Consider the following 10,000-nt stretch of genomic DNA (forward strand, 5'->3'; position numbering starts at 1 on the left):
CGATTCAAGCACCAATTTATGTGCCAAACGGAACCCATCATTGATTTGATCATTGATAAGGTGAATACCCAGTCTATTCAATGCTAGGCATAATGAGTATAAGGACCTCAAAACAACCTCTTTTCGTCCTATGAGCTTTAAGGTGTATGAAGTACCCTATTTGACTGTTGGAGCGGAGCGATAGAGACTCTATCTTAGGTTGATCTAGGCCGGAGGCAGACCTACGTCAAGGTAACCCTTCTTTGAAACACTTTGGTATTGCTCCTGGATCAGAATACAAATAATGAATCCAGAGCACATGGAGCCATCTCGTTATCTTCCTGTCAAGAAAAAATATGGTGGACTCAACTGATCTTTCTATCAGTTGATGAAAGAGCCCAATGCGAAAAAATGCATGTTGGGTCTTTGAAACAGTTCGAATCATTTCGATAATAATCAGTTTGATCTGTTTTACCGAGAAAGTCTACGGTTCGAGTCCGTATAGCCCTATACATTTTTGCATTTTTGTATAGTTTTCGTTTCCTCATTAGTGCGTGCTTGCAGATGGCCAGTGGGTTGGTCCATGGAAATGGAATCATTTCCACATGCTCACGGCGATCCCTCGGGGCATGAAAATGAAAAAAAAAAAATAATTCATTCCAATGGATCCAACCGGATCGGTATTTTCGAATCTCGAATACCCAAACCAATTCTTCTTCATTCATTTTCGTGGGGGAATGACATATGGCTTGTTTCCTCTTTTTCTTGTCCATGATCAAAGATTGAGTGATACACCTTTTCTTTGGTTTGGTATACCCAAGCCAATTGATTATGAAGTCAAAATCATAACACGAGCCTAGCCAAAAACCCCAACCTGACCCAACAAAATCGAATCTAATAGTAATAGTAAGTCACACGGATCTAGGACCTGTTCTTGTATTTGTAGAAAAGCCAGAGTTTCAAAAAGAAAGCTCTTCGGTAAGTTTCATTGTAAACATTGTAAAATAGACTAGACTTTTCTTCGTATAGCCGGCCTAGCAAAGGCAAAGCAAGTAGTTTAGTTATTTTTATCTTTCTGTACAATACTTATTTTTTTGTATCCCAACCTACTCCAATCCAATTGCTCATCATTTCAATTCTGTCGATTCTACCGATGCAGACTTTATGCAAGAAGATTAGGGGTCTGTTTGAACTTGGATGAGTTAGGAATCCAATCCCCCGACTGATCGCTCTTTGGTGGAACAACAACCCAAATTCATTGTTTCAGAAATAATGAATTGGTCCTAAAGGTATCAACGTTTGTGCTCTCTTCTATTTCTATGAGTGTTTTTGGGGATTTGGTCTGTCGAATTGTTCGACAACGCGTGATTCCATCAGAGCTATCTTCTGTAGATAATTTATGATTCGGCCGACTCTACCATTGTGGTACGCTCCATTGTGTGGGTTTGCTTCAAACGAAACCTCTTTTGATTGTCACGAAACCTAACCCATTGGTTGGTCTTACTAGGTGTTATTACATTAATAAGTATTTCGAGTCATTCCAAATAGCGATTTTGGGTACTAGAAATGGGTCCGAAATAGGATGACTCTTTCAAGACTTTTAACTCGATTTAAATAACTCGATTGTTTCTGGGGGGTCCTGTCGGGATAGTACAGGTCAAAAGTATCTAATTTGGGTATAGGAACCCATGAGTTGTTCTATGTAAGGGTTCCTCATAATTCAACAGATTGAAGATTGAATCAAATCAATTAAGTATAAATCTGGGACAAGGAGAGAGTCTAATTGGTCGATGCATTCTGTTTCTGTTTATGTATTCATATCGAATCAATAGAAACAATGATTCTATACCCCGATCTTAATGAAAAGAATACACCAACGCCAACCGAGTAGAATATACCCTAAATCCCGAGCTAGGCATTCTACTACAAAAGAGAAAAAAAAAAATGAGCCAGACCTCTTCTTTGATTTTATTATATTATTATATTATATTCATTGAATATTTTCATTGAAAATGGAATATTTCCATTTTATTTTCACATAATTATAGATAATATAATTAATATTGAATTAATCTTTTTTTTATTCATTTTTGATGAAAATGAAAATATTCTTTCATTTATTTTTTTTTTTATAGAAAACCCAAGGTAAAGTGAGAGAGTCTTATTTGTACAAGAACATAATATGTCTACACCATATCTAAATAGAATTGAAGAAAGGGTAAGTGGGATTCTATTGGATGAATCTTGAAACGAGGCATGACCCGCAGCAAACAAACTCAACTATGTGGTTCGATCAAAATTGTTGTTTCGACTAAGCAGTTATGGATGAATTGACAATTCCAATTTGAATCGACTAATTCGGTATATTCCACATTCATGAGAGTGCATCTATGTTTCTGCTTTACGAATATGATATTTTCTGGGCATTTCTAATAATATCAAGTCTTATTCCTATTTTAGCATTTCTAATTTCGGGAGTTTTAGCCCCGATTAGTGAAGGACCAGAGAAACTCTCTAGTTATGAATCGGGTATAGAACCAATGGGGGATGCTTGGTTACAATTCCGAATTCGCTATTACATGTTTGCTCTAGTTTTTGTTGTTTTTGATGTTGAAACGGTCTTTCTTTATCCATGGGCAATGAGTTTCGATGTATTGGGTGTATCTGTATTTATAGAAGCTTTCATTTTCGTGCTTATCCCAATTGTTGGTTCAGTTTATGCATGGCGAAAAGGAGCATTGGAATGGTCTTAGCTCCTGAATATTCAGACAATCAAAATCAAAAACAAAGAAAAGATTACATTGAGACAGTTATTAATTCTATTGAGTTTCCGTTACTTGACCAAACAACCCAAAATTCAGTTATTTCAACTACATCGAATGATCTTTCGAATTGGTCAAGACTCTCCAGTTTATGGCCGCTTCTCTATGGTACCAGTTGTTGCTTCATTGAATTTGCTTCATTAATAGGCTCGCGATTCGACTTTGATCGTTATGGATTGGTACCAAGATCGAGTCCTAGGCAAGCAGACCTCATTTTAACAGCCGGCACAGTAACAATGAAAATGGCGCCTTCCTTAGTGAGATTATATGAGCAAATGCCTGAACCAAAATATGTCATTGCGATGGGAGCTTGTACTATTACAGGAGGGATGTTCAGTACGGATTCTTATAGTACCGTTCGGGGAGTCGATAAGCTAATTCCTGTGGATGTCTATTTGCCGGGCTGCCCACCCAAACCAGAGGCAGTTATAGATGCTATAACGAAACTTCGTAAGAAAGTATCTCGAGAAATCTATGAAGATCAAATTGGGTCTCAACAGGAAAATCGATATTTTACTACCAATCACAAGTTTCATGTTGGACGCAGTACTCATACTGGAAATTACGATCAAGGATTACTCTATAAATCTCCATCTACTTCAGAAATACCTCCTGAAACTGAAACATCTTTCAAATACAAAAGTTCAGTATCTTCCCACGAATTAGTGAATTAGGCAGGATGCTTTTGTGCAGAATAACAAACAGCGGGTAAATCTTCATAAATTTCATCGTAAATGTGAAATACTCATACAAATACAAATGTGGGAGAGATCAAGAAGATGCAAGGTCGTTTATCTGCTTGGCTAGTCAAGCATGAGCTAGTGCATAGATCTTTGGGCTTCGATTACCAAGGAATAGAGACTTTACAAATAAAGCCCGAGGATTGGTACTCCATTGCTGTCATTTCATATGTATATGGTTACAATTATCTACGTTCCCAGTGTGCTTATGATGTAGCACCGGGCGGGTTGTTAGCTAGTGTGTATCATCTTACGAGAATACAGTATGGTGTGGATCAACCCGAAGAGGTATGCATAAAAGTATTTGCCCCAAGGAGGAATCCTAGAATCCCGTCTGTTTTCTGGATTTGGAAAAGTGCTGATTTTCAAGAACGGGAATCTTATGATATGTTGGGAATCTCTTATGAAAATCATCCACGCCTGAAACGTATCTTGATGCCTGAAAGTTGGATAGGCTGGCCCCTACGTAAGGATTATATTGCCCCCAATTTCTATGAAATACAAGATGCTCATTGAATGATAAGAAACTAATATTCACTTCTACGACTCCAGATATTCAAGGAATCTTTTTATGTTCTGTTCTAGATGAAACAGAATAACTGGACTCTCATCTCAGTATTATGAATGGGCTACTAAAGGGGCTTCATTGATATTCCCCAATTTGGAAGATATCCATTTCGGATGAGCAAAGCCAATAGGATGAATCAAAAGAGTTCTGCACCATGAACTTTGTACCGCGCACATCACTTAGATGGGCCCCGAAAAGTCACGTAGGAGGGAGTGAAGAAAGAGAAAGTGAAGAAATAGAATATGAAAGAAAATATGAAATTATGAACTCAAAATTCAGAAATGAAAAGGGGATCAGATTTTCTTTGTACTGTATCTGAAATGAATCCTGTCTATTCCTACCCTTCGATTCCTCTCTAGACTAGACTTTTGGGTTTTCAGCCAACTAACTTCAATTCAAATATGTATGAAGTATTAACATTCTTTTTGAGCGAGAGCAGGTACAGTATGAACAAACAAAAAAGAAGAGGGAACAGAATCTAATTCTTTTCTTTACCCATCAAAAAAAAAAATGGGGGATCTAGATATATCCCTAGATGGATAAGTATGTATCATGATCTAGACTATTAACGAATAGAATATGGATCCCGATCCATATCGATTCATTTGTATGAGTATCTATTCGATATATTAACCACGTGCCAGGAACCAGATTTGAACTGGCGACACGAGGATTTTCAGTCCTCTGCTCTACCAGCTGAGCTATCCCGACCATCCCCGACGCATCATCCTACTAGAGGGCTTGGGTCTATGTCAATTAAAGGGACTCAAAAAACATTAGAAAATCTTACCTCAGCCTTGGAATTTCTTGGATCTTCAAAAAGAAGACTTTGTAAGTGTAAGAGTAATGATATGGACTGTGAATGATTCAATAATGGAGATTCCTTGCCATATATGTTCATTTGTACGTAGATCATATCTATCACAAGACTTGTGATAAGAGAGAAAGATTTCTGGTCGGATCCATTTGTGAAAGAGTAGAGTGAGTGAGAAACATAGCTAAGCTCATTTTGAACCACTGACGAAAAAAGAGGATAAATGGTTAGGGAATGGAATAAAATAGGCCTTTTTTTTTTTATTGGGGATAGAGGGACTTGAACCCTCATGATTTCAAAAGTCGACGGATTTTCCTCTTACTATAAATTTCATTGTTGTCGGTATTGACATGTAGAATGGGACTCTATCTTTATTCTCGTCCGATTAATCAGTTCTTCAAAAGATCTTTCAGACTCTGGAGTAAATGATTTGATCACTGAATCTTCGATTCTTCCTTTTGGAATCGATTTAATTTAGCAAGAATTCTGCAATTTTTCATATAAATAATCAAAAAATCCGGATTCGGGTCGTGATTAATCATTTGATATTTAAGTACGTCTATGTACTTAAATAAGGTCATCCTTTCTGGAGTTTTGATAGAAGGATTCCTCTACCAATGTAGTCAACCCCGTTCGTTAGAACAGCTTCCATTGAGTCTCTGCACCTATCCTTCTTTTGATTCTCGCTTTCTGAACCCTTGTTTTCAGAAAACTGGATTTGGCTCAGGATTGCCCATTTTTAATTCCAGGGTTTCTCTGAATTTGGAAGTTACCACTTAGTAGGTTTCCATACCAAGGCTCAACCCAATCAAGCCCGTAGCGTCTACCAATTTCGCCATATCCCCCTTATGAGATCTCGATCTCATTGTGATCCCATCCCCTTCTTTCATTTATGTTGGAACCATTGAATTCATTAGATACTGATTCCTATATCGAAAAAGTGTCTGCTCCTATTTTATTTCTTGCCCATCTTCTTTCATATCTATTGGAGGACCATTCCATTATTTGGTCCAATCAGAAATGATTCTATCATTGATGTATCTGCAATTCAATATGGATGGATATATCCCACATATAGATGTTCCCCCCCCCTCTCATTTTTCCCGCGCAGTTTGGAATACTGGAACGGTCGATATTCATTCTTCTTTTTTTTTTTTTCGTCCTATCTCCTCCCTTTCCGAATGAAACAAAAGGAATATCTCAGTAGGATCTGGATTGCATCCTTATCTTATCCTTTCCTTAGGAACTACACTCTAATAGAAATAGAATTCATATAATCTGCTATAACTGCTATAACTAATAGTTATATTCTATTCTATAATAGAATATAGAATTATTTCATATGTATATAGTATTATTTTGCGTTTTTTAAATTTGATTTGAATGAAAAAAAAAAATTCTAGTGCTAGTGACTACTAATAAATGAAATAATCAAAAATAAATAATCAAATAGAAAATAATCAAAAATAAAATCAAAATTCATATTATATTAATAATTATTAATATTAATTAATATGTTATAATAATTTATAATAATTAATATTAATAATTATTAATAGCTAATAGCTAACTAAGATCCCAATAGTTTCCCGAATTCCTATTCACGCACTATTTCTGTTATATGAGCCCGCTTAGCTCAGAGGTTAGAGCACCGCATTTGTAATGCGATGGTCATCGGTTCGATTCCGATAGTCGGCTTTCTCTATTTGTTCTATTTTTTTTTTTTTATCAGGATTGATCATCTTTCCTTGAGACCAAGGAATATTGAGAAGACCCCCCCCTTTTTTTTCTCCAAATGTCGGGTTACCGATCTATTATGTTATGTCGCGGGAACTTCCAACTATGAATAAAGAATAAAAAACGGATTGGAGCCGTTTGATCTATACAGAACAAATCAAGAAAAGGATCCTTAACTTCCCATATATACAATATACAAAATAATACGGATATTGATACAATTCATCTTATTCCTCTTTGTAGTACTTCAGTGGATTTAGCTTCGTTTATCGTTTAGTTCAGTATTAATTTAGGTTTATTCTGTAAAATGAAATTTCAATAAAATTAAGGAGTCTTTATGTCTCGTTACCGAGGGCCTCGTTTCAAAAAAATACGCCGTCTAGGGGCTTTACCGGGACTCACTAGGAAAAGACCTAGATCCGGAAGTGATCTTAGAAACCAATCGCGTTCCGGGAAAAGATCTCAATATCGTATTCGTCTAGAAGAAAAACAAAAATTGCGTTTTCATTATGGTCTGACAGAGCAACAATTACTTAGATATGTTCGTATTGCTGGGAAAGCCAAAGGGTCAACAGGTCAGGTTTTACTACAACTACTTGAGATGCGTTTGGATAACATCCTTTTTCGATTGGGTATGGCTTCGACCATTCCGGGAGCCAGGCAATTAGTTAATCATAGACATATTTTAGTTAATGGCCGTATAGTAGATATCCCAAGTTATCGCTGCAAACCCCAAGATATTATTACTATGAGGGATGAACAAAGATCCAGAGCTCTGATTCAAAATTATATGGATTCATCCCCCCACGAGGAGTTGGCAAAACATTTGAGTCTTTATTCATCCCAATATAAAGGATTAGTAAATCAAATAATAGATATTAAGTGGATCGGTTTGAAAATCAATGAGTTGCTAGTCGTAGAATATTATTCCCGTCAGACTTGAACCTAACTAAAATAACAAAGCTTTGGACAAGCCCCTTTTTTTTCTTTCGCCGAAGTAAATAGATCTAAGAGGTTTGATCCGGATTTTTCTCCCATTCACGTATTACAAATGGATCAGCGGTGAGATTTTTATTCCTTGTCCATTCTTTCCGTTCCGGTATTTTCCATACCACAGCAATTAGGAATAGAGAATCTATATCAAATAAAGTACGATTGGAATACTCGTATCAATTGTTATTTGATTTGATACATTGTAGTCGGTACCGTTGGTGAATTAGGTGAAGGTACGGAGAGAGAGGGATTCGAACCCTCGGTAAACAAAAGCCTACATAGCAGTTCCAATGCTACGCCTTGAACCACTCGGCCATCTCTCCTACATAATCTTATGATTATGACCCAGAAACCGAGTGAATAGCGAGTCATTCATATTATTGTATTATTGCAATACAGGTATGACCAATCAATTCTAAATAGAAAATAGAAAACTTTTCATTAAAGAAAGATCTTCCCTCGAGGATCGAGGGATAAAAAAACATTTTTTTTCTTATCTTTTTCTTATCTTATTAAAAAGATTAAAAAAAAATAGATAGAATCTATCTATTCATGTTTGTCAAGAAGACGATCCCGTCTTATTCTTAGATTTATACTGGATTAAACCAATGAATTGGAACAAGTCAACTGACCCTATTTTATACTATGGTTACATTTAGACTATTATGGTTCCATAGGAATTCCAAAATTCCTTTCTAGTTTCAGATTTCTCAACAACAATTCCTCTCATGAGCTACCCCACAATCTATTACAAATTCATGAATCGTCCCATGGATTTTTTTGATATTTCGATTGCGTGGTGTATACACACTATGCACAAAAAATGGATGGTTATTCTTATTCTATTTTCATCATGGAATGATTCTATTATTTGATTTGATTTTTTTTTTCTTTGGATCATAATCAAATCAAAACTTCTAGAGTCATCAGAATCTGTAGGAAAAACTTCCTTGATTCCTGAGCTTCGATAAAATAGGAATAGTTCCGTTCATTGGTATACTACTTAATATTTATACTTAATACTTAATTTAAATGAAATACAATCGGATTCAAATATTTCCTATCCATCCCTGCCCCAAAGGGACAATTTGAGTGGAAGGTCGACACCTTTTTTTTTAGAATGAGTCCGTTTGTTTTTATGTGATTTCGTACTATACAATTCCTTTGTTTGTGGGATCATTTTCCCTCTAGGGGTAATGAGAAGAATTATGGAATGGATTGTTAACCATGCCTAGATCTCGGATAAATGGAAATTTTATTGATAAGACCTCTTCAATTGTAGCCAATATCTTATTACGAATAATTCCGACAACCTCAGGAGAAAAAGAGGCATTTACCTATTACAGAGATGGTGCGATTTGATTTTTTTTTATTATTATTTATTTATTATTTATGATTTACCGACCTCAGTCTTACGAGAAAGAGACATGATTCGTAATACAAAGAAAAAAGATTTTTGAAATAAACCTATGCTCGGTGAAGGTGAAATTTAGAGATAGAACAATTCCTTCTGTCGTGTATCCCCGATTGATGCAGCCTCAGATGCTTCAATTGTTGATTTGAGTATTGAGCGAAAGGTTACACCTACAGGTTCTGTATTGTAGGTCAATCCGACTCCACTAGGACCAGACCAATAGGCGGCATAGAGGAAGAAGCACTACACCTAGGAATCAACAACGCGAAAACTTTGTTATAAATTACCCCTTTTCCTTATCGGGATCGGGACTAACAAGAATGGTTGGGACAACAAACATCCATCTCGTTCGTACTTTGGATACCCGTATAACCATCGAAGATCGTTGAAGTGACTAATTCCTGGAAATAGGGGGCGTTGAGGACAAAGAAATTGTTGGAGTTACCATTTCTATCTAGCACCAACATGGTTGGTGTTAAGAAAATATAGACCTCTTGCAGGAAGGCTGGCTAGAGATTTCTTGTAAAAACACCAGCCCCTGTCAGTTCATAATGAGAATATTTCAATCTTTTTTGATTCCATGGATTATTCCCCTTATTACTATGCACAGAAGGGAGGAGCCGTATGAGATGAAAGTCTCACGTACGTTTCTGGAACGGAGATTCTTTGAATAGAATGAACGACCGTAACGGATGTCAGCTCAATCCGAAGGAAATTATGCGGAAGCTTTACAAAATTATTATGAAGCTATGCGACTAGAAATTGATCCCTATGATCGAAGTTATATACTCTATAACATAGGCCTTATCCACACAAGCAACGGAGAACATACGAAGGCTTTGGAATATTATTTCCGGGCACTCGAACGAAACCCATTCTTACCACAAGCTTTTAATAATATGGCCGTCATCTGTCATTACGTGCGACTATCTC

General features: G+C 36.4%; 1 non-coding gene across 1 annotated transcript; it reads right to left on the reverse strand.

Annotated features, from left to right (window-relative positions):
- Nucleotides 1-7,889: 7,889 nt before the first annotated feature.
- Nucleotides 7,890-7,976, reverse strand: TRNAS-GGA (transfer RNA serine (anticodon GGA)). Its single transcript has one exon. It is a non-coding gene; the product is annotated as a tRNA-Ser (tRNA).
- Between the last annotated feature and the right edge of the window lie 2,024 nt (nucleotides 7,977-10,000).

The sequence above is a fragment of the Tasmannia lanceolata genome, unplaced genomic scaffold (assembly GCF_043159265.1).
Source record: "Tasmannia lanceolata isolate RefF3 unplaced genomic scaffold, GAP_Taslan_0.1 ptg000879l, whole genome shotgun sequence".
Lineage (NCBI taxonomy): Eukaryota > Viridiplantae > Streptophyta > Magnoliopsida > Canellales > Winteraceae > Tasmannia > Tasmannia lanceolata.